The sequence below is a fragment of the Equus asinus genome, chromosome 18, assembly GCF_041296235.1.
Source record: "Equus asinus isolate D_3611 breed Donkey chromosome 18, EquAss-T2T_v2, whole genome shotgun sequence".
Lineage (NCBI taxonomy): Eukaryota > Metazoa > Chordata > Mammalia > Perissodactyla > Equidae > Equus > Equus asinus.
In genome coordinates, this window is record NC_091807.1 from 30349876 (window position 1) to 30362737 (window position 12862).

General features: G+C 46.4%; 1 protein-coding gene across 3 annotated transcripts in view; it reads left to right on the forward strand.

Moving 5' to 3' along the window:
- Positions 1-6859: 6859 nt before the first annotated feature.
- The window catches only part of LOC106832843 (interleukin-10 receptor subunit beta), an 86696-nt gene continuing 80693 nt past the window's right edge, over positions 6860-12862 (forward strand). The window contains exons 1-2 of one of the 3 annotated variants that reach the window (XM_070488793.1): positions 6860-7057; positions 7237-7433. The gene's annotated coding sequence lies outside the window, so the exon portion shown is untranslated. Of the gene's footprint in view, positions 7434-12862 lie in introns of all 3 variants that reach the window. The other 2 variants (XM_044750824.2, XM_070488794.1) reach the window with 2 other exon arrangements.

Below are 12862 nucleotides of genomic sequence, written 5' to 3' on the forward strand. Positions count from 1 at the left end.
GCATGCTTCTAACAGAGGAGGCTTGCAGCTAGAAATTTCCCAACAAGTGCTTTTGTCTGTTAAAAGCAAAGAGGAAAATGTGCTCGAGTCTTAACCACTAAATCCACAGTTTCGAGGTGCAAATACATCAAGGATGGAAATTTCCAATGAAATTAATCACAGCTTAAGAGGAAAAGTCTTTTCATTCTTATTTCGTTCTTAAATCGTACAGAAACGTGCTTTCAATTGATGCAAAAAACAAATACGACTCTGACGATGGGAATTTCATGGTGTCATGGACTGTTACTACGACGTAAATAAAAGCAGCAGAAACCACGGCACTCTGCTTTCTGTCTGTCTACAGTTCTTTGTTTCATATGTTATTATCAGAGTCGTTGCAAAACCCCACCTTCCTTCCTCTCCAGTCCACTCTCCTCCCTTCCTCATATTATACACAAATTAAATGACTGTTTTCAACGGACCTGGGCAATACCATTTTTAAAAAATAAATACATATGGAAAAAAGGATTGAAAGGATGTACACTAAAACTCACAGAGGCCCTCTCTGCGTGGTACAATTATCTGTGGTTTTTATTTTTCTTCTTCTGTGGTTTATTTTCTGCTTATCTCTATGTCCTAAATCCCCTCGAATGTCTGTGTATCACTATTCTAGTAAGAAAACAAATATATTTAAAGATACACCACTGCTATAAACAGCGTGACTTCTACAGTTTATGTGCAAATTATATATAATTTCACTTCTAAGTTACTTAATGTGAAAACTATATTTACAAACAAAAAAGTTGCCATTAATCTTCCTACTTAAATTTTATGTTTAAAAAGTTGACTTTTATGTTAAATTTTTTCAAGTTCATTCTGATATATCCCAGTGAGTAATTAAAACATAGCTCTTCTTTCTTCTTTTTATTGCCTATGTGGCGGGTTGGTTAGTTGGTTTCATTTGATGTTTGGCAGTGGTTTTCCTGTTCTTTACTTTTATTGAGGATTTCATCCTGAAGTGTCTAACAAAGGGTCCCAGTTTTGCAAATCCAAGCCATAATTAATAAGAAGGAAAGCCTGTAGCATGTGAAAAATACAAATGCAAAACACACACACACACACACACACACACTACAATTTAGGTCGCTATCCCAAATTTTGAAAGTAGTTTCAAAATCGCAAACCAGCTAGTTCAACAAAGATGCTCTAACGCACTGAAGAAGAGCAGAAAAAAGTCTAAATTCATTGACACCTCCAACAGAGACGCAAACTAATTTAAGCAGCAACTTAAGTTCTTTTCGTACAGGCCCTCTCACTTTTTACTGAAGGCAGAACATAAGAAACAAAGAGAAAGCATATTCCTAATTACTTGGGGAAAATTGTTCTCTCCGGGGGTTCTTTAGAATCAATGTATTTAAAACTGTCTGAAGCTGAGTCCACAGTGTTGATGTTACTTGCACAGAATATTTCTGCAGAAGTCATCCTTTTGTTGGGCCCACTACAGCCCCACCCCAGGAATCTGTCCCTTTTGCAGCTCAGGACGTACAGACTTGCTGCAACAGGCCGGCTGCGTGCCTGCTGCCACATGGGGCGGTCCCAAGTCAGGAGGCAAAGAGGAAGCTGTATTCCTAACCTCCGGCTGGAGGGCCTTGTTATTATGAAATGCAACTAAAGTTTGTTTTGTTGGGTGCCATTGGTTATTTTAACTTGTCATGGCAGGTGTTCCAGAGAGATGTCAAAGTGGCCCCTCAGTTTATCTCAGCTAAGTCAGGTGGTCTGTTTATAGTCATCGTCCCTCTAATTAGAAAACATAAACCCTTCGAGTTCTAGAAACTTCCTTTCAAGATTGAGCTGTGCAAAAAGGTAATTAACGAAAAGTGATGCAACACTGCTGTGATTTCAGCAGCCACCTCCTTGCCAATTGGTATCGTTTTAAAATAAATAAATGAAGGAGAGGAGGAGGATTTCCCTTATTTAAATCTGGAAGGATCACGGCTTGACCGAGCACAGACACACAAACGTTGTGTCACAGACTCTTCTGGGAAGGGGTGGGGGGGGGGGGTTGCTGCACACCCCACATCAAAAAGAGCACTCGGAAACCTGAAAATGGTGTGGAGGTTGTCTGTAAATAAACCACGAGTTTCTCGCAAACACACTAGACAGACAAAGGAACAAGTAGCAGTTTTTTTCCAATGGGTGACGTGTGTACATTCACAATGCAATGTATTCCTAGAGGTATTCTAAAATGTGGTTTTTCTTTCTAGAAAAGATTTTTTAGGAGTAGTAGTTCGTTCAGGAAATTCTTATCCGACTTCAGAAGACAGGGCAAGGGGAACCACATCCAGGCGTCACATGTGGGGATAATGCAACAAGGTCACAGCCAGCCACTGCCTCCTAGTGCCCCTGGCTAAGGCCCCAGGGGCAGGGAGCAGGGTGACAGAGAGGAGAAATGGTGATTCTGGTGATAAAGCCATCTCCTCCGGCCATGGTCTGCCCCAGTGCCATTAGTCTCACAGAGTTGCCACATAAAATACAGGACATCCAGTTAAACTTGAATATTGGCTAAACCATGAAATTTTTTTAGTATAAATATGTCCCAAATATTGCACAGGACATATTTTTTAAAGTATGCTATAATTTAGTACACAGGCTATACACTAGTAAATGTGCTAAATTATATATATATTTATTATAATATTAAAAGTTAGAATATGGGCCAGCCCTGCAGTCTAGTGGCTAAGTTTGGCGCACTCTGCTTCAGCAGCCCAGGGTTTGGTTCCTGGGCACGGACCTACGCCACTTGTTGGAGGCAAGCTGTGGTGGCGACCCACATACAAAATAGAGGAAGATTGGCACAGATGTTAGTTCAGGATGAATCTTTCTCAAGCAAAAGGAGGAAGATCGGCAACAGATGTTAGCTCAGAGTGAATCTTCCTCAGCAAAAAAAGAAGTTAGTATATTATACCAAAAACGTTTATTATTGATCTGAAATTCAACTTCAACTTCGACTTCAAAACTACAGGGCATCCCATATTTTTATTTGCTAAATCTGGCAACCCTGGCACACACTGACCCACATAGTGACTTCAGAGGAGGGTGGCTGAGGATTGGCCCCAAGCCCCCCACATGGCCCCTCCTTCACTTCCTTCCCATCTCTGGTCGGATGCCCTCTGGGGGGAGAGTCCTTCCATGACCATCCCATCCACCCGCATCCTTTTGCTCACTCCAGTCCCCATTACCCTGCCTTATTTCCCTGCCATAGCTTATCACTGCTACATGACATGCTATATATTTTAAATAAGTAAAGTGTATTTTCTGTCTCCCCCACAGCTCCATGAGGCCAAGGATTTTCATCTTTGTTCTGAGCCCTTAGAATAGTGCTCGCCACATCGTGGGTCTCAATAAACATTTGTGAGGGGGCTGTCCCCGTGGCCGAGTGGTTAAGTTCGCGCGCTCCGCTGCAGGCGGCCCAGTGTTTCATTGGTTCGAATCCTGGGCGCGGACATGGCACTGCTCATCAAACCACGCTGAGGCAGCATCCCACATGCCACAACTAGAAGGACCCACAACGAAGAATATACAACTACGTACTGGGGGGCTTTGGGGAAAAAAAGTAAAAAATAAAATCTTTAAAAAAAAAAACATTTGTGGAATAGCACTAATGAAACTATGTGGGGCAGGAGAAAACATTGACATGAAAATAGAGACTGAACTGAGTCGAAGGTTTACAGTCATTTCAGCTCGCCTGACAGAGCTGTGTGTTCTAGTCTCTCACGGTCATGGGCGCACGGCTCACCTGGGGAACCCCGTCGAGTCAGATGTGGTCCCATGGGTCCGAGGTGGGACCCGAGAGTCAGCATTCCTAACCAGCTCGCGGGCAATGTGCTGTAGCCATTTAGAGAGCAGTCATTGAAGAGAGGTGGATAAATGGTAAAAATAACGAGCAGATCACAGCCTGAAGATTCTGCGGTTCTGTTGTATCACAGGAAGGTGCAATGGGGGGAAATTTAAGTTAATTGATGAACAATATTTTTTCAGGAAGTAGAAACCCAGTCTTGCCGAATCCAGTAGACCCATATTTCAGAAATCATCTGTTCTTACTGGTCTCCCTTAGCTCTGAAGGAAAAAACATCTGCAAGAATAATAAAATCCAACTCTCCAAGACAAACAGGGGAAATGGTGCTGCTGCCGCGGAGAGAATGGCTTCTGTGTCATCAGAATCTCAAGGGAAGTTTTAACCGGTGCCAAGAGCAGAAGCACAGGCCCTGCCCTTTTTAGCGACCTTGAATTCTGTAAGACAGGCATCCAGCACCCAAAAGGACCCTCACTGGCCTCCTCTTGACAACCCCACCCTGAGAACGTAGGACACGTCTCTCACTTTCCTCTGTTATCACTATCCCCAGAGAGTAAGCAAAAGCTTACTTTAAAAAAAAAAAAGTGATTTTCACAACAGAAACCTTCTAAAAGATTGAATTCTTATTCTGTACATGCCTGTGGGGATGTACCTGCCACACCCTCTCCGTAATATGCTCCACTTTCAATAAGTTACAAGAGGGGTTAAAAATAGCTATTTTGGAATTATTTTCATTACCAGGCTGCTATCCATGAGCACCTTTTAAAAACCCACATGTTGGGGCCAGCCCAGTGGCACAGTGGTTAAGTTTGCGCACTCTGCTTCGGCGGTCCGGGGTTTGTGGATTTGGGTCTCGGGCACAGACCTACACACCACTCATCAAGCCAGGCTGTGGCAGCGTCTCATATACAAAATAGAGGAAGACTGGCACAGATGTTAGCTCAGGGACAATCTTCCTCAAGCAAAAAGAGAAAGATTGGCAACAGATGGTAGCTTAGGGTGAATCTTCCTCACCAAAAGAAAAACAAAAAAATAACAAAAGCCCACATGTTGTCTCAAGTATGATCATTTAAATAGAAATCGTGCTTACTTACCTACATTTCAAAACAAAAAAGTCAGTATAGAATAAAATTCCACTCCTACCAATTATTTTGCTTCTTTCAGATGTATAGAAAAAGAAAATAAATCATCTGTTAAACCACAGATGTATAAAAAGGCTTTTATAATAAAAACCAAAACAGCTTGAATCTGGCCTGCGATTAGGAGTAACAGATGTTTGAAATTCAATGACAATTTGATTCTTTGGCAATATCTCCAGTTTAGGTATCAATGATTCATTCAACTTTGTTTTAATCATTATTCATTGCCTGATACCTTTCAGGACCAGGAAATCCTTAGCATAGTGAAAATTGCAAAAGTTTATTATCCAAGAGACCCGCGTCTAGACTTGCCCTGTGTTGTGACTTCCAGCAAGAGTTTTATATCACTGAGTCTCAGTTTGCTTGCATGGAAAAGTGAGGGAGTTGCAGATTCTCTCCAACTCTGTCTATATCTGAAATGATGGTCTATCATTTCACATCCGTTTTAAAACAGGGTACCAGCATCCCCACGCCTTCCTTCCTTGAGAAACAGCGCCACCTTCAGGTCACGATGAGCATAACAGAGCTGCCCGAGGAGTTGCTTCTCCAGCAGACACGAGATATTTGCCAGATCCACAGAAACCCTTCCCCCTGGTGTCCTTTGGGACGTGGTCACACATTTGTGAGCCTGCCAGCTGGGTTAAAATCAATGTGTATGGACATGGAGCCAAGCTGAGATAACTGGCCCACAGGGGACAGATGCATGACCTTGGTCTAATTATGACAGCCCCCTGCGATCGGAGCTCACCCACGGAACAATTCCTGATAGAAGGAAGGGAAGCAAGGAAGGTACTGGATTAACGGAAGCCTGTGAGACAATGATAACGAGCTCACCTCTTCTTTAGGGAATTCCACTTACAACAGTTTCCACCCGTTCCTATTTCAACACGATAACTACTTGGAGTTATCACTCATCTATTTTTATCAAGAAAAATTATGTAACAAATTCTTAAGTAAATACCATTCTTTCCACCCAGCAAATATTTATCAAGCAGCTGCTTAACGCCAGCACAGTGCTGAGGGGTCTCAGAAAATTATTTTAGTTGAATTTTCACAACAGCCTTTGCGAGGGAGGAATTAAGATTCCCCCTGTTTTGACACAAGGAATTTCAGAAGCAGAGAGACCCAGGAGTGACAGCTCTGGCCTTGGAGCTCGAATGTGCAGACACACACATTCACGCAGTCCTCCTGAGTAAGGGTGGACCACAATCAACCATGAGACTGTACCAGCAACTTCCCCTTTCCAAAAGCTTATCTCTCAGCACAGAGTTGTTCTGCCAGTTGCAATCAGCAATTAAGGTAGCTCCAAAACTCGGCTTATTTCTTTGAAGTACGATCTATCTGCAGAAGATAGCCCTATCTTTGCAGCCATCCTCAGCCGCGGCTTGGCTCTGTATAAGGTGTGATATGGTGATTTGTTACTAAGTATTACTGTTTCTAAATGCTGAGTCTTCTGAGAAATAGAGTAGAGATTTGAGTGTCTCTTTGATAATATCCCCCCCCCTCAAATTCCATAGGTTTTCTTGATTGGGAAAGAGGTGGGGCGACTGCTAGCCCAGGAGGATGCATCACAACTGGAAAGACCACGGTTCCTGTGCATCACGGAGGAGAGAGACGAGGAGCCATTGCTTGGTGCTGCAGTGTTCTGGGCTGCGTACCTCGTGCTTTCCTGTACTCATGGATGTTTAGATGACTCTAGTTGGCAAGACTGGAGTTTCCAGTCTTTGTATCTCCCACCACACTTTACAGAATACTGGGCACAGAAGTACAAAGTGACTAAATATTTGTTGATGTGTTAGGGAACAAAGATATGACCTACATGCAGAAAACAGGAATTATACACGCTGGGGTGATTGGACTTATTTGAGACGACAGCTCAGTCATTTTAGGACAGAATCGAGGAAGGAGCCAGCCTGAGACGGAGATGGGAGCTGTGTCTGTGAACTTTGGATTGTGGGTGGGGCAGGAAAAGACTCAGAAGGAACCACACACGAGTTGGGTTGACCCTTTGGGGAAGGAGAAGTTAAGACATGACATCTCAACCCCAAGGCAGATGCCAGGAAAAGAAAAAAGAATAACATATTGTGTAAGCCAGGAACTTCTCAATTTTAAGCATCTTCTTAGGCTCAGAGGAAATTATGTTATTTAGGGCTGAGTGATCACCAAGTTGCAGCTAATTAGAAGTTGAGAAAAAAATGCTCCATGGTTGTTATCCAGCTTTTTCAAATAATCAAAACTGACAGTGTCGGTTCTATGGTGTTTCAGAAGCTGAGTCTGAGGAGGAAGAAATAGAAGGGAGTCAGCCTGGCTTGGGGCTGATGGTCACACTACAGAGGGAACCACCAAAGATGAACTGGAACAGAAAAGCAGAACCGTCTGCCTGGCATGTGTCTCTGGAAGAGTGTTGTGCAGCGAGCCCCAAAAGCAGCAGCAGTGGCTGAGCTAATCCTGATTGGAACCTGGTAAGACCTTTCTCAAGCCCAATAATGATGATGGTAGATTAGCCATCCATTGTCGTTTGTCAATGTCATTCATGTTTCTAACTCTGCTAGCCTCCTCTTTTCCCTCTTTCCGCCCCACCCTCAATTACCCATGCTATCTTTTTTTTTTTTAAAGATTTTATTTTTCCTTTTTCTCCCCAAAGCCCCCCGGTACATAGTTGTATATTCTTCATTGTGGGTCCTTCTAGTTGTGGTATGTGGGACGCTGCCTCAGCGTGGTTTGACGAGCAGTGCCATGTCCACGCCCAGGATTCGAACCAATGAAACACTGGGCCGCCTGCAGTGGAGCGCGTGAACTTAACCACTCGGCCACGGGGCCAGCCCCACCCATGCTATCTTTTTATAATTTCTAATCTACAGGTGGCTATGACAACAGAGAATTAGTATTAGTTATCATTGTGCTTAAAATAAGAGTTAATAAGCTAGGAGAGAGCACTGAGGGTTGCCTCTGCAGCATCCAGAGCGTGCTCCTCCATGCATTGTGTTCTGAGGCTGCTTTCTTTTGTTCTTGGTGGAGGCTGGAGGGCTGATGTAGCTTCAGAGAGATGGAATGTTAGACATGAAGAGTTTGAGTCAGCTTCGATGCATGCACAGAAGTGAGTGCTAAATGATGTTACAGTGAGGACTGCATTTGGGCAGAGTAAGAGATGTTCCCATAGGAAGGTCCCCATGTTTTTGAAAACAGATTCACTCAACTACACATTATATTGCACACCTACTATGTGCCATGCACTGGGCGTAGAGTGACAGCCACAACCAACCAAGGCCTTGGGCGACTCTAATGGAATGTAAGCAGTGAGGCATTTGGCTGGAGCCAGAGGAGGTGAGAATTTATGCAGAGGGATAAGTGACATCTCCCTGAGGGACAAGGTCGATGGATGGAGGGTGGTTTTACCTGGACAGAGAGTCTGGTACCTGTAGGTAAAGAGGTGAAGATGAGGACAGTTCAAAATGAGGAGCAGCTGGTGACTGGCAAAGAGGCTTTACTCCTGGTGAGTTGGCGCACTTTCAGTTTCTCAAATGAGCCAGGCTTTGGGACCTGCCAGCCCACAAGGCTACTTTGTGCGAGTCTGGACAAGGCATACCCTCCAGGCTGGCGCAGCCCAGGTGTGGTCTTGGCAAGCAGAGGTGGCCTCCGTGGGAACCGGGTCCCACCCACAGCCCCACAGCTGGATTTGAGTCCTGTCGGGTGTGCGTGCTGCCTGGAGCCTTGACTCGGGTTGTCCTGTCTTCCTGAAATGCTTCCTCACAAGCCCCTCTCCCCTCCTCCTTCCGGTCTCCCCCGGAGGCGACCATCTCAGTTAAGCCCTCCCAGGTCCTCGCAGCTGGAAGTTGCTTGGTTTTCCATTCTCCTGTTGCCCTGGCACCCTATACTTCTCCCTAATTAGCCTCATCACAATTCCAGGCCCTTGTGAAATTGTCTTCCTCCCCATGAGCACTCAAGCTCCCAGAAAGGAGGGTCTGTGTCCCCCGCGCTCACTGGCGTATCCCCTGCACGCGCCGGCACACAGGGTGCGCTCAGTCAATGCTTCCTGAAGGCATGACTGGTCGAATGAATGGGAGGTCCAAGTTCAGAGTCGGTGGAAGCTACTTTGTCCTTCTAAGGGGAATGGTTTGACCACACTCTCCCCTTCATGCAGCCTGGACATGGCAGGACAGTCCCTCTGTCAAAGGCCAGGTCCTCTTATAAGACTGGGTCGTGGAAGCTGAGTCTGGACAGGCTAGCCTCTTCTGTGCTTTCACCCCGACTTTTCTCATTTGTGTCTAGAAGAGGTGCGCTCTGTGCATGTTGCAGAAATGTGCTCTTGTCTTCCCCAGACTGTACAACAGACGGAGTCCTCACTTTGTCGAGACCATCTAGAGTAGCCAGGGGCCACCCAAGTTTGCAACACAGGCCGCGATGGTGTCTAATCTCCATTCACTCATTCGGAAAAAATATTTATTGGGCACCTACTCTGTGTACCAAGCACTGTTCTAGGGGCTGATTTTTCCGTTTTCATGATAGCTTTGGGGGCACAAATTACCGTAGCAATCATGCAGGCTGAAAGTGCTGGAAAGCTTAGCACTCGAACTGCGAGCGATGCACCGGGCTGCGTCTCCAGACCTGCTGTCTTGTTCTAGGCTTAGCAACGCAGCTTGACCACCAGGAGGAGAGCGGGGTAAACAGCATGAGTCTGACTTGCGGTCGCTGTGCCAAACCACAGCACGACAGTGATTTCCTGCTTAGCAGAGAGGACTTGCGTGCGGACTGTTCCAGAGCACCAGACTAAGTTACAGATTTTCGGTTTTATCAGGAAGTGTAGGAAACTATTTTTATATGATTACAAACTGATCTTCAGCCAGACGCCCAGCACAGCAACATCTTCCACGCGGGTTGGTGCATCGTCGCTCCCCCCACCCCCACTGCGCCCCACACTGTCCTGGCCACTCAGTCCCTCCCCCAGGACCCTCCCCGCCACCTCCTCCCCGTCCAGCCTCCACACTGGGCACAGCAGGGAGGAGCCACTCCCGTTGCTGAATATTTTAATATCAACTCTGATTCCAGGTGAAGGATTCCATGAAAAATTCTATAAAGATTCTACAGTCTATATTTTATAAGAGATTTTATAAAGAAGCATCGAAGTGCTTTCTTCTTAATTCTGTGCTGTCCAAACGCAGAATTCCTTGTTTCCAGGGCATTTGGCCTTAAACTTAAAGAGCCACCAGAGGGAGCTGTTCCCTAGCATAAAAGTTGACGCAGATCCTAACAAGATGGCCACGGTTGGTCCGCTAGGGTTCCCGTAACAAAGTACCACAAACTGGGTGCCCTAAACAATAGGAATTTGATCTCTCCCGGCTCTGGGGGCCAGAAGCCTACAATCGGGGTGCCAGCAGTGTTGACTCTTTCTGCAGCCTCTCTCCTTGGCTTGCAGACGGCTGTCTTCTCTCCGTGTCTGTGTCCTGATCTCCTCTTCTTATAAGGACACCAGTCCTACTGAATCAGAGCCCACCCTAATGACCTCATTCTACCTTGTTTACCTCCTTAAGGCCCTATTTCTAAATATAGTCACATTTTGAGCTACTAGGGGTTAGAACGTCAATATATGAATTTTTCAGGGACACAGTTCGGCCCATAACAGCCACCTGTTTTCAATTTTGTTAGCTTTGAAAAAAATGTATATTTTTAAATGTTTTTCCACTGTTTTCCAAAAATTAGATCACCTATGTTATTTTTACTCCCATGATAATAGGCCTCCAGGCTAACTGGTGGCGTAGTGGTTAAGTTCGTGTGCTCTTCTTCAGCGGCCCAAGGTTCGTGGGTCCAGATCCTGGGCGCGGACATAGCACCACTCATCAAGCCATGCTGTGGCAGCATCCCACATAAAATAGAGGCAGACTGGCACAGATGTTAGCTCAGCGACAATCTTCCTCAAGCAACAAGAGGAAGATTGGCAACAGATGTTAGTTCAGGGCCAATCTTCCTCTCATACGCACACAAAAAAATAAACAGTCTTTGAAGTTCAAAGGTCTTTGTTCCCTTGCCATATTGGTACACATCAGTGGTGTGCTCAGATTGATAGAAAGCCCAGACCCAGGCACCTCTTGGTAACGTCAGGCGCGCTCACGTATCTAAAGATACAGAAGGGAAACGATGAGGTCAGGACACAAGCAGGGCAGCTGGCAGCCGTCTGCGGAGGCCAAGTGGGGTTCCCAAAGTCCCCAGTGGGGAGTTGCAGATGCTGAAGCCAGGATAGTCAGAGCATTCCCAGGCATCGTCAAGCCCAGTGCCATAGGCTCTCTCCTCCCTCCTGAATCCCCTCTCCCGCCTCAGCTCCGTGCACCCAAGGCGGGGGTAGTTCCGCTCTGGCAGCCTGGGGTCGCACTAGGAAGCCTCCTCGGGCCTGGTGGGCCTCGTCGATCCTGCAGGTAGACAACAGCAATCTGACTTCAACCGAGCACCCTCCGTTCCCCATGCAAACAGGGCCGAGTCCACGACGCCCCTGACTCAGGGCGTCGGAGCCAGGACAAGGGTGTTACAAGTTCCTGAGACGTCAGGCTAACGGCCCCTAGGCCCACCACGGAGCTCACCCTGCAGGCCCAAAATGTGGTCTGCCGGTCTAAAGAGCTGTCTCAAGAATGAGCAAATGCATCTCAATAGTAACCAGTTGTCTGACTCCATAATCCGTTAATTGCAAGTAAACGTCACTAGAAAATTGTTGTATATACTTCTTTATGCATTCGTGTATCAGAGATTTTATGCAAAACACACCATTAGCACCCCCGGTGCAGTAGATGCGACCAGAAAAGAACAAGTCTTTGCTTAAAGCAGGAGTCTTTGCTTGAAGTGCACTTACCTTACGTGAGATTACTCATCTCATGGGGCATGTCAGGACATTGGAGGTTTCATTTACTGTTTGAAAGAGACTCAGAGCCATAGTCTGAGTCCAGAGGTGGGAGAGGCTTTCCATCCCCTCGGGCTGTGGGACCCGCCGTTCCACGAAATACCAGGTTGTTCTGAATCAACGCTGATTCACTCAGCCATTTGTTGCAGGACCTGGAAGTCAGCTGGGCCCCTGTCACCATCCAAGTGTGATAGTCCCGGATCTGTCAATATCTCGACCCAGGATGTGAGCTCACTGGCCCCGGGTCCTTAGAATCTCCCTCTCTTTATGCCAGTACGATCTGAGGATTTCTTTGAGCTCTGCCAGAGGACCCGCTCACACAAGCAAAGCATTGTGAGCACTCTGGATAATGATGTATTGGGCGGTGGAGGGGGGGAGTGTGGGGGGGGTGGGTGCAATGGTCAAAGGTTATGTCACATATTCCACAGCAAACAGCCTCACAATATGTGCTTTGATATTTTGGTTCTCCCTGTGCCCCAAGGGGGTGGGAGGAGTTGCTCCCCCTCTCTCTCCTCTTCTCCCACTCTGCACCCACCTCACTGGAGCCCCATCCTCCATCCTGGACCTCCTCCACCCCCAGGCTACCTCTAGCCCCCACAGCACTCCGGTGGGCATTTGCAGGGAAATCCAGTGCCCCCCAGTCCCCATGCCACCTGTCATTCCCAACCCCACCTAGGGAGTCCCCTGAATTCTCTGCAACATGATCCACCCTTTTGAAAGATCAGTTAAGGTGACATATAGCTTTTAACTTTCTATTCTCTTAACAATACATCTCACCAGTTCTCACTGAATGCCTTCTGCATTGTGTTCACAAAGGGGACTCTGAAGCTAGACCCTAAGGTTAGAATCGTGGCTTCACCATTTACTGTGTGACTTTGAGTGAGTTACTTAACTTCTCTGGGCCTCTGTTTTCTCATCTGTAAAACTGGGGACATGATAGTGTTACTGAGCAAGGGCTTGCCACCCAACACACACAGAAGCCAACCCCATGGCACACTAGCTTTTGAG